Source organism: Habropoda laboriosa, unplaced genomic scaffold (genome assembly GCF_001263275.1).
Source record: "Habropoda laboriosa isolate 0110345459 unplaced genomic scaffold, ASM126327v1 scaffold258, whole genome shotgun sequence".
Classification (NCBI taxonomy): Eukaryota; Metazoa; Arthropoda; class Insecta; order Hymenoptera; family Apidae; genus Habropoda; species Habropoda laboriosa.
This window is the reverse complement of record NW_017100395.1, coordinates 980385-994889: the sequence shown is the minus strand read 5'-3', so window position 1 is coordinate 994889 and position 14505 is coordinate 980385.

Sequence of the window (14505 nt, the reverse complement as noted above, 5' to 3'; positions counted from 1 at the left end):
GAAGGAAGGAAGGAGAAAATGCAGTCAAATCCACGTTGCAGAGCTCAGCTGTTTAATCAGCGAGTTACAAAAATGGATTTTTTTCTGGTGATTTGGTTTAGTAGTTAGTTGTGTTGTGCATTGCCAGCTCAAATATGAGCTGGCTGTCCCAAATTAAACCGTCTTAGTAGTGTTTCGCAATTAAAAATCGGTTTTCGGAATATATCCGAAAATTTTGGCCGCCTGACAGCAACCTGTAAATCTGGTGTGACTGTGAACGTGTTAATAAGTAAATGTTGTTCAAATTATGTCTTGTTTTATGTCATTTTCATCAGAAAAATCTCATCGATATGTTAATAAAAATTTCGGGATAAAGAAACGTAAAATTAAATAAGTTGATATTTAAATCGCTTGATTGCCTCGACTTCATCCTTATCTTGCATTCGCTGTCCTTGTCTACGTTCGGCAAACTACAAAGGCGGGCGCGAGGCTCGAAAACGTAGTCCCTGACTCTACGAGTGTCAGGTTTAGCTTCCTTGCGGGCTGACACTTGTGGAGAATATACCGTATAGACTATTTTAATCCTTCAAAAAATTTTACGACAAGTTTAACCCTTGAACGCTCATATTTTTCTCATTTTGATGTGTCAAATGAGATAAATTTTGTCGTTTTTTTTATTTCTTTCGAGGCGTATGGAAATAAGTTTCCCATTATTTACAATGCTGTAACTTACTTTTCTTGCCATAATAGATAGAATAACGCGATATGGAAAGTGAAAGAAATTAATGTAAAAAATATGCACTTATTGAATGAAAACACTCCGGATTTAAAGGGTTAATAAAAATTCGTTAGCATGTATGAGACTGTGGAGTCCCACTCGAACTTTAGAGGGTTAAAAAGAATTATAATCTACCTCGATCTGTTTTTAAACCAACATCACGCGCGAAATTAGTCGAATATTAATTGCTTCCGTCAATTAAGATACAAGACAGACCTGGCTAAGTATCTTTCAGTATCATCTGTAAGAAACACCGCACCGAAAGCCCCAAGTATCTTAACTTCTGATTAACATAAGAATAGTCTACGTTCTTTAAAAAAAGAAAAGCTCGAAAGATTACATTTCCAAGAACACTACCTTTTCCTTCCACCAAAAAATTGTCAAAAGACACATTCCGTCCGAGTTATCGCGTGAACCAAAAGAGTGTCATAGCACACCGAACCGGTACTGCCGAGCAACCCGAGAAGCAAACCTCAGATCGAACCACAATTCCATGTCGCGTGACATATTACAATCAGCCAGTTGCTAGTCGGCCAACGAGATACGCATAGAGAAGGCATTTCTCCGTTACCCTTAACCTTCTCGTTCCTTCGCCAAGATTTATCGCAACTTTCTCGCGCGAGCACCAGATCGATCTCTGGCCGAGTTCTCGATTAATCAAGCCTCTATGCGAAAGAGCATCCTGAAACCCGGGCAAAAATGTCGAAAAGTCGAGTGTGTGTCGCGAGTGAAATTGACCCTCGTGTGCGTGTGTGTATATTCACGGACGATCAGCGAGCTGTACCTGGATTCAGGGAGGAGGACCGGTTTCTTCAAACTTGATAAGAGGATGACGTGAGAAATTCTAATGCCCGATAGGCCGGCCGGGCCTGTACGATTCTGTTCTGCGGCCGGCTGAAGGGAGACAGGTGATCGGTGAAAAGAAGAGGGAGGATAATGGTCGGAGGGCAGGATGGAACAAGAGAGGAGGCCAGTCGATTGTACGGACCGCCTCGAGGAGAGAGTGGAGACGAGATCGTTTGTATGCGCCATTCCTCCTACCTGGACCAGTTTTCGTGCAGGTACCCTAAAGCTATACGACCCTGGCGGAATACTTCAAGGGTCTCGATCTGCTTCCTACAAGATCGGACTTGTTCTTCGTTGTCATACCGTAGATTAATCAGCCGCGTTCCCTCGCGATCTTGAGAAGCCTCGATCGAATTTTCGTCTACCTTCACTTTCCTTACTTGTTGTTCGTCGCTGTGGAAACAACGTTGCGTTCTTTACCTGTGGATTAACCCTTTCGTGGTCTGAATAGTCCAATTAGTCCGCGCTTATTTGGCCACTGTGTAGTTTGCCTCTGCTTCGATATTTCAGCGGAATGTTCACTGTAAAATATTAAGTTTCAGTGTAACTTTCGTATTCTTTACTTTGGATTATTGATTCTTAACGCCTATTATATTTTCATAATTATAGCTTTGGTAGATCATGGGTTATTCCTGTTTATGTGCAGTGTATTTAATTTTTAAATGTAGACGTTAAGTTTTAGTGTAATATTAGTGGACGAAAAAATGGTTCATTATCGTTTATAATTTGTAATTTATTATTGTACGATATCTCAAGGCAAAGGTTAGGCAATAATTTAGGTATCGTGTTAAACGAGAAGGTGCTTGCACATTGGCGTTCTCTTCGCGAGCGATATTTTCTGAAATTTATTGCCAATTATTTCCCCGATACGCTGCCACGTGTGTGATAACGCAACTCGTAAAGAAAAGCGCGGGTCCATTCACTCTAGCGATTCATTATTGTCGTTGTTCGCTCTCTGCTAACTGGTGAATGACTCGTGGTTGAAATCAGCCTGTAAGGCACAGGTAAGCGTTTCGAAAGAAAAGGAAAAAGAAAAATCAGCCGACAAAGAGATACCGCATCTTCGAAAGTTTTTACGGCACATCGGACGGTTTCGAAGGCTTGTCGAGTGCACTTCGGTTGTTTGACCGCTATGAACGTCGCTTAAAAGTTTCTGTGTGCACTCGGGGCAAAGTTTGCCCTCGGTTCCATTGCAGATCGTACGGAAAATATTTTGTATATCTTTCCCTCGTTACATCACGGCCGATATGTGTGCTGAATTTATTTACTTTTGCCTCGTGGTCGAATTATATCGATTTTGCAGACGGTCTTGAAGAAAAATATCCAAGGTATTTTCTCGTTTCAACGATTATTGTGCAAGTGAAATTGGAAGTTACGTATAAGTTGTAGCGAGAATCGTTCTACATTAATATTTCGTGTGTCGACACTTCTGGATCGTTTCAACTCATCTATCAGATACGAAATCGATAAAGTAGGTACAATGATTAAGGAGGCTGTCTTCCACGTTTCTCAATCACTTTGGATAGTTCCATGCTCTATAATTTCTGTTTCAAATTAACCAGGTGTCCGTGTCGTCTCGAAAAATCGGAAACAAAATAACGATAAATCTCACAATGATAAAATTGCAACAGAAATATTCGAAGTATTTAGCAACAGAAGTTATGAAGGTACTGTTAAATAATTGAAAGAGAAATTACTGCAAATTCTAGAATAAAACAGTAGGTCATATTCGAGGTTCTTCGTTTTATTCACAAATTTCACAGTCGTCCAATTAATTAAGAAAACATCGTACCTCTGATTCGCCTGAAACAGCTTTCGTCGTTAAATCGAATATCTTGTAAACCGCCGTAAAAAAAAAAAAAAAGGAAGAAGAAAAAATTGGAATATTTGACCGTTGATAGAAGCAGGATTAAGTCGCGAAATAAGGGAAATCGTGACGAGTAACGGGCAAAGAGGCTCTCGTAAAAATTCCATCCAATTGGAAGCGGACTTTCGGAATTCGTCGCTGCCTAGAAAGGGTATCTAAGCGATCGGGACGGCTCTTTGATGTTTGAGCTAGTTGTGTTTGATGAATATTAAAATTTTCGGCGTGGCTCGAAACGGTGTCGACTTTGACCCAGTCGTTCTAAGAAGTTGCGAACGATATCGCAACATCCTTTACCATAAAGCACATCCTTTCGGATGTCCTGAATATTTCGTGAGCGACATGATCAAACGTTCCTCCAGCGGTGGTGTTCTGCGTGCGCCTAAATAATTCTAATGCCGCCGCAATTGATGCCGACCGACGTGCTGCTATGCGACCTGTCTTTTCTACTGATTAAGTATTCCACGTGGACCCTTTCCTTTCTCGATTTATTGACCCTTCACGATCGAACTTTGACAAGTGGCACGCCACCCTTATAAAGGAGAGACCTCCTCCGCCTCTTTCTTAACGATCTGACGCGAACGTCCTTTATTTGCAATTCTGCCAGCGAGAATTGGCTGTGGAGCAACGGAGATGGAAAAGTTCTCTTGCTTCGTTTGATATTTCGCAGTTGCACCATTTAATTTCGGTGTGAAATTGAGTTTGGAACTATTACGATTGTTTGTTTTTGCATAGTGAGCGGTATTTAGGAAATGGTGGCTTATTTTGTAAACAGTAGATTCTTTTTTTTTTAAATTTGAGGTAGAAAGTGGATACGAATACCAATTAATAGATTCTAAATCTGGAATATAATGATTTTTGTAAGATATCAAAGTGTCGAAATGTAATGCCGACAGACTGAGAGTAGTATGAAAAGCGATAGCCATTCATATTGTAAAGTACTGGAATTTTAAAGAAGCGATTTTTCCCCCCTGAATTAGCGATTTACATTAAGCGGTTCCATTGACGCGAGTGTCTTCGAAAGATAATGCAAATTAGTGAATATAATGTGCACGATCCGGATGTAGTGCTCATGAATAATAATCTGCCCGGTATTATAGACTTTCAGAAGTGTGTATTTCGCTTCTTTCCATGAACGAAATGCAACAGCTGTGCGTATGCTATTTTTTTCGTTCGTGGCTAATCAGTCGACCTTTTCTTCTACCTCTTCTGTTTTAGTTCTACCTCTGCTATCTTCTTTCTTTCTTTTTCTTTTCGTTTAACGAAAAACAATATTTCATCCTGCGTCTTTTTTTTTTTTTATTTCCTGCATTAAGCGAGACAATTAAAATTAATTAAAGGCAGGGTTAAATGAAACTTAAGAGGCAGAGATTAGATCTGTTTTATTGTTAACCTTCAATTGATGTCATGAAGGCTTGTGATTACTTTTAATAGCATCTTCGTTCAAGTCGTGAATAGAATACTTTCATTGACAACACTGTTTGCAGGTTCGTGGACTTTAAATGTTAGAGGATATTAAGTATTAAATTTATTCACGCGCGTTTCTCGTTTTTTTTACTAAACAATGCAAGTGCAGTTAATGCAATTTTAGGTTTTGATATTTCAAATGTTTGAGTAACTTTTCTTCTAATTGGGAACTGTTTCGAGTATTTCTGTTACGACGATAAGTTTTGATAAGGGATTAGTATTCTTGTACTGTTAATAAGGTAAATTCGTTAACCTGAAAATTTGTAAGTTTCTAGGAGACCTCGATAGAAATATTAGAAAATTCTTTTGTTGCTTTTTGAATATTTAAAATAAGGTTCGGGGAATGCTTTTTTATTTAAGCAACACATTTTTACCAATTTCGCTGTACAGTTTCATAGAGAATTACAAACAGTGAAATTTTCATTCTAACAATCCCTTCTATATCTCCCATAGTTTTCAAGATTTCAAAAAAGCAGAATTATCTGAAAATAAAAATACCGAAATTTTAACGTGCAATTCTATCTTCTCTCTAATTTTGCTGATAAAAAGTTTTATGCTACATTTTATGTTTTCATAATAAGTCCCATTCTCACCGACTGTGCTCTTTGAAAAAAATTCTTAATAGGCTATAAAGTAACGGATATAGGCTGTAGTACAATAATAACAGAAACGTTTATGGCACCAATAAAAATACTGAAATTAAGTATAGGGTGAAGGAAAAAAAGGCAGGTGTCGGAGCTGTGTTTATCTTCATTACAGGCATTAAGTTGACCCTTGACACCGAATATAATATTACGTAAGCAGTGGTAATATTTGTTTCACGGATCAGTCCTTGTACAAGCCAAGTTGTTTGCGATCCTGAAGTAAAGTTCGTTCCAAAATGGATAATCAGAGAAGGTAGTATTTAGCATTTACCTTAGTATGGTCTTCGGGTCTTTTTTGACCCACCGCCTTCTTATTTTTTTAATAACCTTAACATTGAATTAAAAGTTTATTGCCTAGGTTAATGTGGCGTGTTGGTGACAAAAATTGTTACACACAAGGTCTTTGGGTCAAAAAAGACCCAAAGACCTTAATGTATAATCAAACGAAAGAACACAGTAGGATCAAGCCTTCCGTTCACAATTTTTTTCCAGCTGTGATCCCTGAAAACACCAAAAAACACTTGCCTGCAAAAATATTTGACAAAACTCACAATAACATATTTAAGAAACTTGTCATTGCAACTGCTAAAAAAAAAAGAATTTCCCAAAGTAAAATCACAGTCTCATCAATCACCTCATCTCTCACGCTGAAGTCTCCTTTTGTTCCATGAAACTTCCCGAACGAATGGTCAGAGATCCAAGCTTTCCGTGCTTGCCCCTCGAATTCCCTCATAATTCACCGTAATACCAAAGAGGAGCCTAACCGAACACAATCTGCACCGGGACGCTTTAACGATCTATCGGCACGCACATGTGATAGGATTTCGATCGATTACGCGTGTAGTGCGTAATTGGCTGGCGTTTCTCCGGTAACGCGGATAATTGTGGCTCCGATAACGCCGGGAAGGTCCGTCTCGCCTCACGAAGGCGATAACGATAAATCATACAACGTAAGAACTTCCTCCTCCATCGACTTGTTGGACGCTGTACCAAGCTACGTGGATTTCTTTGTTTCTCGTCTAATTGGCACGTTGCTTCCGTGCTGCTTCTTCGGTCTTCCTCTCGCTTCGGCTGGCTCCCCTCTTCGTCGTTAGTTCCGCGACCTTGAGCCTAGGAAGCGATCAGAGAGGCGTTCCTCTGGACAGAGTGTCTATTTGCGGTGGGCTCGGATAGAGAACGTTGTTCGTCTGGATGCGTCGCGGATACCGCTTCACGGATCCCCCGCCAGAATTCCTTGGCCGGACCGATCAGAATGATGAATGATGTCTGGCGTCGGGACGGATTTCGACACCGGGTGTCCGTTGATTAATCATGCAGCTTCGATGGTTTTTCGCCGTTCGTTATGCAACGAACTCGGCGAGGCATCGAGTTGCACCTTCGATGTGGTAGCGTTCGGTTTGGTTGATCTAGGCGAGAGATACAATGTCGTCGATGATTGTTATTGATTGAAACGGTGTCGATCGGTTTAGGTACGTTTGTTGTGTCATTTTTTGCTTTGCGACTTGAAGAACGCGGGGAAAAAGGGGCTTGTGAGAGTCATATTTTCTGGTTTTTACAGGGGAACTAGATTTGCTCTCAATTAATCGCATATTACCGAAACTGTTTTTATTTGGTTTTGGGATTGAATATATATTTTCTTCGCTGTCTTAAAAATTGATCGAAAATTGATCGGTAGTGCTTTTGTCATTCCTTTGGTTTGAAACAATAAACCGTTTAAGCTGATATTAACATTCACGGATACTGAACGCTAAATAACAAAAATGGAATATACAGGCAGTGCGGTTAATGTAATTCAAATAGAAAGTTTGGTTAAATAGCTCAATGTTATTGAGCTCAGTAGCTTAGTATTTCATTTGATTAAATTTGGAGCTTGTAGCGAACTTATCAAATTATTCCCCCATTTCACTTAAACTTGTCATGTTATTTTTCTACGCACCTATTTTTAAAAAGCTTTCATCTTTGGACGTGACAGGTTCTTACCCCTTTCAGCTATGTCATATTAAAGTGTTCCCTCTTAGCTACCAAATGACACAAAAATCAGAAAGTCCACGAAAATGGACATATCATGGTGTTCACTTGTTTTCTGTGCTCCTTTAGACTATTTAATTTTACAGTGGAAATTTCGGTTCATATTAAAATTCTTATATTACGAAGAATCTACTCTTCGAATCTCAATGAAAAGTACAAACACTTCAAATATTGTTGCACGCCTGTACTGTCGAAGTCTTTGACCCAATGAACTTATGCGGGCGAGACTCGTCGCTTCAATTGAAAGGCTTAATAACACTTCATTCTTATATTCCATTCTAAGGAATTTTCTCTCGTAATTGTACTATTAAAATCCGACAGATTGCTATTTGTTTAACTTAGAATTCTTTAAAAGTCACCCTTTGGTATATATCCTTTCACGAAAGCTTGGTTAAGTTTTCCCTTTCACGATTGCCGCTGTAAAATATGTTTCACTTGAAAATAGTTACCAGTTCGAACTATGCTATTGATAATTCTGTTAAAGGAGGGAGAGGTTACGTAAGGGGTCAATGCTCTTTCGTGAACTAGTTTTTGTTGATGATTTAGGAGTCGCATAATTGCTCGGTCACCTTAGCCAGTTGACTTTATTAAGTATGCAGTATAACGAGGTTATCTATTTTTCCTTCTTTTTTTTTAAATTCACGCTCATGTTTGGATTTTCGTTAACGTATCTGAAAACTGTGAATTTTTCGTTGAAGAAACTCTATTGTCCTTATAAGGAACGAGAGCTACGTAGCTTAAATTGTTTGCTAATTTACAAGCCTTTATCAGTTGGCATGTCCAAGTTTGGTATTGTACATCCTTGGTCTAAATGGAGAAGCAGTTTCAAAGATTTTATTGAGCAATTTATACCGTTGAATAATTCACGACGTAGGTTTGCTGTTTACATTACTGCACGTAGAAAGTTACATGTAATTCTTTACTTTGGATTATTGATTCTTAACGGCTGTTACAGTTTCAGAATTGTGGCTTTGGTAGATCGTGGCTTATTCCTCTTTATGCGCAGCGTATTTTAAATGTAGAAGTTACGCGTGGAGACAGAAAAACATATTAATATCTATATTTATGAATTAATAACAATTAAATTGTATTTTATGTTACTTTCATGTCAAATTGAGATTTGACACACAAATTTCACTCCAAGAAAATTGTAAATATCTCAGTCAGATGATGAGAAAATTTGTCAACGTTGAAATTTCATTTTTCAGTTCACATATGTTTCTCAGAAAATTGTAGTAAATTTTACAAAATTATTCGAAAATGTACATTTGCCAGCTTGTACTTTCTGTAATAAATCTGTTCGGTGCAGTAATTCGTGAAATTCTTAGAAGGAATAAAAGTTCGTTCTAAACTTGCGAAACGATAACGAGAATTATCGAAAAGTATGACACATATTTTATTAATAGAATTAAATAGGGAATATGGTTCGCGTAAACAGGGTATAAAAAACCATTCAGCATGTCAAGATATAGCAATATCGATTAGTATGGGGCAGCTACTAATTCCGTTAATAAAAGGCAGCGGTCGTTACTTCGATATCTCGCCTTGAGCCGATAGTTTCGTTCCACGTGTTATTCAGCTTCCTCTACTTTCTTTTACCGTTTGTTTAATCATTATGCTTTCAACGAAGTAACAAGTATAAACAAACTTCCGGCAGAAACATTTGCTTATGTACTCGTCAGTCAGCTTTTGTTTTGAATATCAAAACGCTTCTTAGAATCGCTAGGAATCTTGAAAAACTTCTCTGTTCTACACGTAAATTCCCTGTATTATGTACCACTCTGAGTGAAACATTTTTGCCTCTCTCGAGTTCTTCATCATTTTTTGTAATTTTCGATTTTAATTCGCGTAGTGGTTTTAACGTGTAAGTCAATGTTGAAACATAGCGTGAATGTGTTAAGTGCTCTTTAAAACTTTCGTTTAATATTGTGTTTGAAGAATTTGGGCGCTAGGAAATTTTTTCGAAAATTCGGGAATTGGTAGCTATTTTTAAGCGAAGCATTGAGAATTAATTAGCAAATTTGGCATTTTGCGAAATTCGGGTTTTTTTTTTTTATAATGTTTCAGAAATGTACTTTGAAGTATTGTAATATTCTGTTAGAAGAAAGTATTAATTATTCTTAACTTCACGTTTAATTTTAATTTTGAGTGAAAAATCCAGTGATATTAGAAAAGTTTATTTAATGTTATTTTCGGCGTTTTAAATTTGGCGTTTCTCGCAAAGTTTCGAGAATTTACTTCGAAATATTTGAATATTAAAATATTGCAAAGAAAGTGCGTTGCAAGAAAGTAGCGATTACCCTTAATTTTAATTTTCAAACAAAAATCCAGTGCTATTGTAAAAGTATCACGAGACACTTGATCCATAAAAATAAGAATACACATTTATTTGATATATTTGCGTTAAAGATATTTCCTTCGAATTACCGAACACGAGCAGTATCTAAATTGATGTGCGGAAGAAATTTGATGTATGTGGTCATTGTCGCGTAAACATACAGAAATTTGTCTTTTTATTGCATTCTTCTTGGCGATGGCGCGTGATCGCAAATTAAACTTCCGTTCGCGTTCTTGCTTTGAGGGATTTTACAGCGAGGCTGGGTCCAATAAGACGTTGATAAAAAAGGTTAATGAAGGTTGAAGACGTGGTCATTCAAGTTACCCCGGCGCAAACCGTAACGTCGAAAACCTGTTTGTTCGGTCAGTGATAGCGTAACTTAACGGAACATCGAGGACATAAAGTATAAAATTATTGCGTTGCAACAATAATCCAAAGCATCTCTCGCGTGGAAATGTTCTTTGTGAAAGCGTTCGAAATCGTTTCTTTAAGCTATTTCGTTATCTGCTGCTTCTTCAGGAGGTACTTAACCGCTAATATTTTCAAGTTTATTTTATTCTACCATCGTTCAACTCGGCACCGTAACTGATACATTTGTAACGTTAATGTGTTGTAAAATTGTATTAATATTTGATTTTTAATCTTGCAAGTAGCAGCCTGAAGTTTGTTTAAATTGTTACGCGAATGTGAACTGTATCTGTCAAATTGTGAAAATTTAATACTAGAAGGACCAATTTCGTAACATCCCAAAAGTAAATTTTCGTGTGACTTAAAACGAGATTAAAAAATCTCTCATGTCGGCAGAAATAGAAATAAAGATGCAGAAAGTTGCAAACGATAATGCTTATCAGTACCGAAAATTCACCTTCTCTTCGGAAACTTGCCGATGGGTCATTTTTGACCCGGTCAATCCTGCTAGTGTTAAAAAGCACTTACTACACTTAAAACTTCAGAAATTTTGCAATCAGCTCTGTTTGTCACACAGTAAATAACATAATTGACATAAAAATCACCATCGAACGAATTCACATGTATTCATACAGATTGCAAATAATTTTTAATTTAAATCAGAGGGTAGAATAAAACGAACTGAAAACGGCGACGCAGAATGTCCAACTAATTTTTACACGTTCCACGAGAAACGGCGAGATGAAACGACAGTACGCCTGTTCACCGACAGACAATCGGCGGGAAATTTGAATGACAACCGACGTGGAACTCGAAGAATTTCCATTTCGAAGGCAAGCAGTTCCTCGACACCGGAGGAATGCGGGAAAACTTCTCCGGAACCATTAACAAAGTCAAGGTGATCCGGTTCTTCGTCTCGAGATTGCGCACGGTTATTCGATCATTTTCGCATTATCGTAGCAGCGTGGTCTCCTGTGAACTTGGTTCACGTTGTTAGACATCGATTTATGATAGCTCGGTTCGAATGAGGAGTAGTAGTACCAAGGCTGCCAAGAGTAAAGTTTCACGTACGTTCCTCTGTCGAGCGAGAACAACCTGCTTTGCTTTTCATTCTTGTTCCCCTCGTGGTGCTCGGTGGGGAAAGGTAAAAAGGTAAAAGAGGCAGGGCAAGTTGGGTTTCGTGCGGTGAACGAGTTGGTCAATCATCGTCGAGACGCGACGAAAACGCTTCGAGTTCCTTTAATTTCGGGATACGATGAGGTGTGTTTTTAGCGGCACGAAAGAAGCGCAGGCGAAATTTGTTAATTAACAGATGCGTTTTAAAGGAGCAGAAAATGTTTCTCGTTGGTGTGGTTGCAAGATTTTTCGCGAAATGAAAATATTGTAAACTCGCTGTTGTGATAAAAACGACGATGAACGAGCGCGTTGTTATCACAGGAGAAATGCACGGTACCGGCAGGGCGAAAGTGGCGAGATTTTTTGCGCGTGCATCGGTGCTGGGTGCAACTCGAAGGCAATTAACGGGTAAAAAATTTTCGGTGAAATCTGTTTTCAAGTTTTTGCGTATAATTGATACTTTATTGCTTTTCGATGGACGCGCGTGTAATCGCTGTTCATCTTGCAGTTGGAAGGTGATTTTTAGTCGGAAGTGAAAATATCATTTTTATCTAATCGAACTGTGTTTAATGGACGAAGTTGAAGGGAACGTTTGCCTTGTGTTGGACGTTAAGTTGGATCATAATAGCATTATTTTCACGAGTCGCAATAATAACACTGCTTCTTTCGATTCTTATGGATCATGGTTGTTACGTGGTTTTGTTGGTGTTAGGAAAATTCATGGAAATCTTCAGAAATCGAGAGGTCAGATTAATTTAAAAAATTGGCTGTTTATGCTTCTATTTACCTCACGGTTTGAAAATATTTGATCTCCGATTATAAAACTGAAGTTATGAGATTACCGTAAAATAATCTGCAAATAATTTCGCTGGGTACTTGAAACAATTACTATTATTACCACTTGCTACATAATTGCAATAGAAATAACTTGAAGAATGCAATCTGCACAGGTTCAGTTTTGAAAGTAACAAGTGGCAGCTGATAAGGTCGTTTCATTGTTTTTCAATTAGGTATAGATTCGTGTCTTCTCCAATGACCTCAGACTATTTAAAAAACGTAAAGATAGATGATATCTGTCCAACATTAATTTCTAACGAATTATTTACTTTTGGCTAAAATTCTATTTCTACTTTATCCCAGAAGTCGCAACGAAAAAGAATGCTATTTTAATTGAGTCACTCAGGAGGCAAAATAATTAACTCGACTTTTTCAAATTCTTCCAATTTTAGTATCAAAGCACATGCTTGTTGCTTCAAAAAAATTTCACAAATTTAATTTGACGAAGTTGGTTACTTCGGCTTTCGAGCTGCTCAATTGTCGTAAGTATCGCAATTAGCCAGCTTGAATCGCGCGAAATTCGATTTGCTTACTCGCAGAGACGTCGAATCGGTCCTCGTCCGGAGATAAGGAAAAATTCCCTCGAGTTAACCGCTTCCCGTGATTACCTTTCATTGACTTCCTCGTCTAGCAGTGACACGTATCATAGGAGAGACTGAAACGACCAGACAGGAGGTTTGGTACTGTTGATAATAGCGCACGACGCAGGCTGTGACATTTTCTGATTCAGCTTCTACGTTTCACTTATCTTCAACTTCGTTCCACGGCCGACGAAGCCTAGCGCAGATACCATTGCCGGTTTTGACGTTTCGATTCACGTGACGTTCAATACGATCGAACCGCAACTTGGAGGAATTGGAAGAATCTCGTCGACGATTGACAAGCCTCTAACCCTTTGGCCAATTTTTCTCTTTTGATAGTACAAGAAACGCTTCGTTTCTACGCCTGTTAGCCCTTTGACTTATGATTTTTATAACGAGCTAATTATTATTTTAACCCTTTGACAGTCCAATAAAATTATGAATTACGGCAAAGAAAATTTATATTTTACAGGTATTTTTTTAAATAATTACGTCGGGTGTGATAATCTTTAAAACAAGGGATACATAACCCTCGGTCTTAGTTATGACAATAATATCTCGTCCCTTTTTAACTTTTTCCTAAGTTGGCGAAGTAAGCAAAGCGAATGTATTATATATGTATTCTATACAATTTGATAATTTTCAGTGTTATAAATTAAAACTAAATTTAGAATTCAAATCAATTTTTGTTACTAACATCCCTGTTTCTGTTGCATCTTCGCCAGAATCTGTGCTCCGCAGAGTCTGACTCGTTATCAGGTTCGGGGTTAAATGATAAATTTCAAGTCGATTCGTTTCCCCCGGTTAATAGGTCAGTATTATCGTTAGAAAAATGCACGCAGAACACGTAATTTCGAATAGGCAAAGAGCGGAATAAATACTGACGAAAGAAAACAAAGATACAAATTAGCGTATATTTATAATTCAGCGTTAAACAATCTTCGGAATTTTCCCTCGAGTTTAATCGTCGTTGAATGGAAATTTTAACAGTTACTATTCTTTTCTTTAATAGTATGAACTGTTCTTCATAGTAACGTTAATGTTCAATCTTCTTATTTATACTTCGTCACGTTTATTTTATTTATGTCTTTATAAAATGTCACGTATCTAATCTTTCCATTTTTATCGCTCTTTTCTTCAACCCATTGTAACGGATATAGCGTACTGATAGTACATTACTATAAGAAATGTACATTTCCTAACCAAGATTAACGCCTCGACACACCTTTACCTTTCATTTAAAAAATCACTGTTTCTACCGTGAATTTAACGTTACTAAAACTTTATACGCACCTTACACCCCAGATTAATCTCGCGAGAGTAGTTGAGAAGTGAATATAACGGTTTTAGCCGAGAAAGAAAAATGTCAGCGATGTTTATCGTTCGGTAGTTCCCTTCGATCTAGTTATCGATACACGAGAAATGTCCTACTAAATTATAACTACGTTCTCATTGGCTGCGTGTTCAACCCTTTCGTGACTGCGTTATTCCGACCAGAATTGATCTCAATTTAGCATGCATTACGGACGCGATGATCGGTGGATAAGCAAACAATTTGAAAAGAAAATAAATTGCTCACGGAAGGGTTGAAGCGGATCGCGATAAGTTTGGGGTGATAA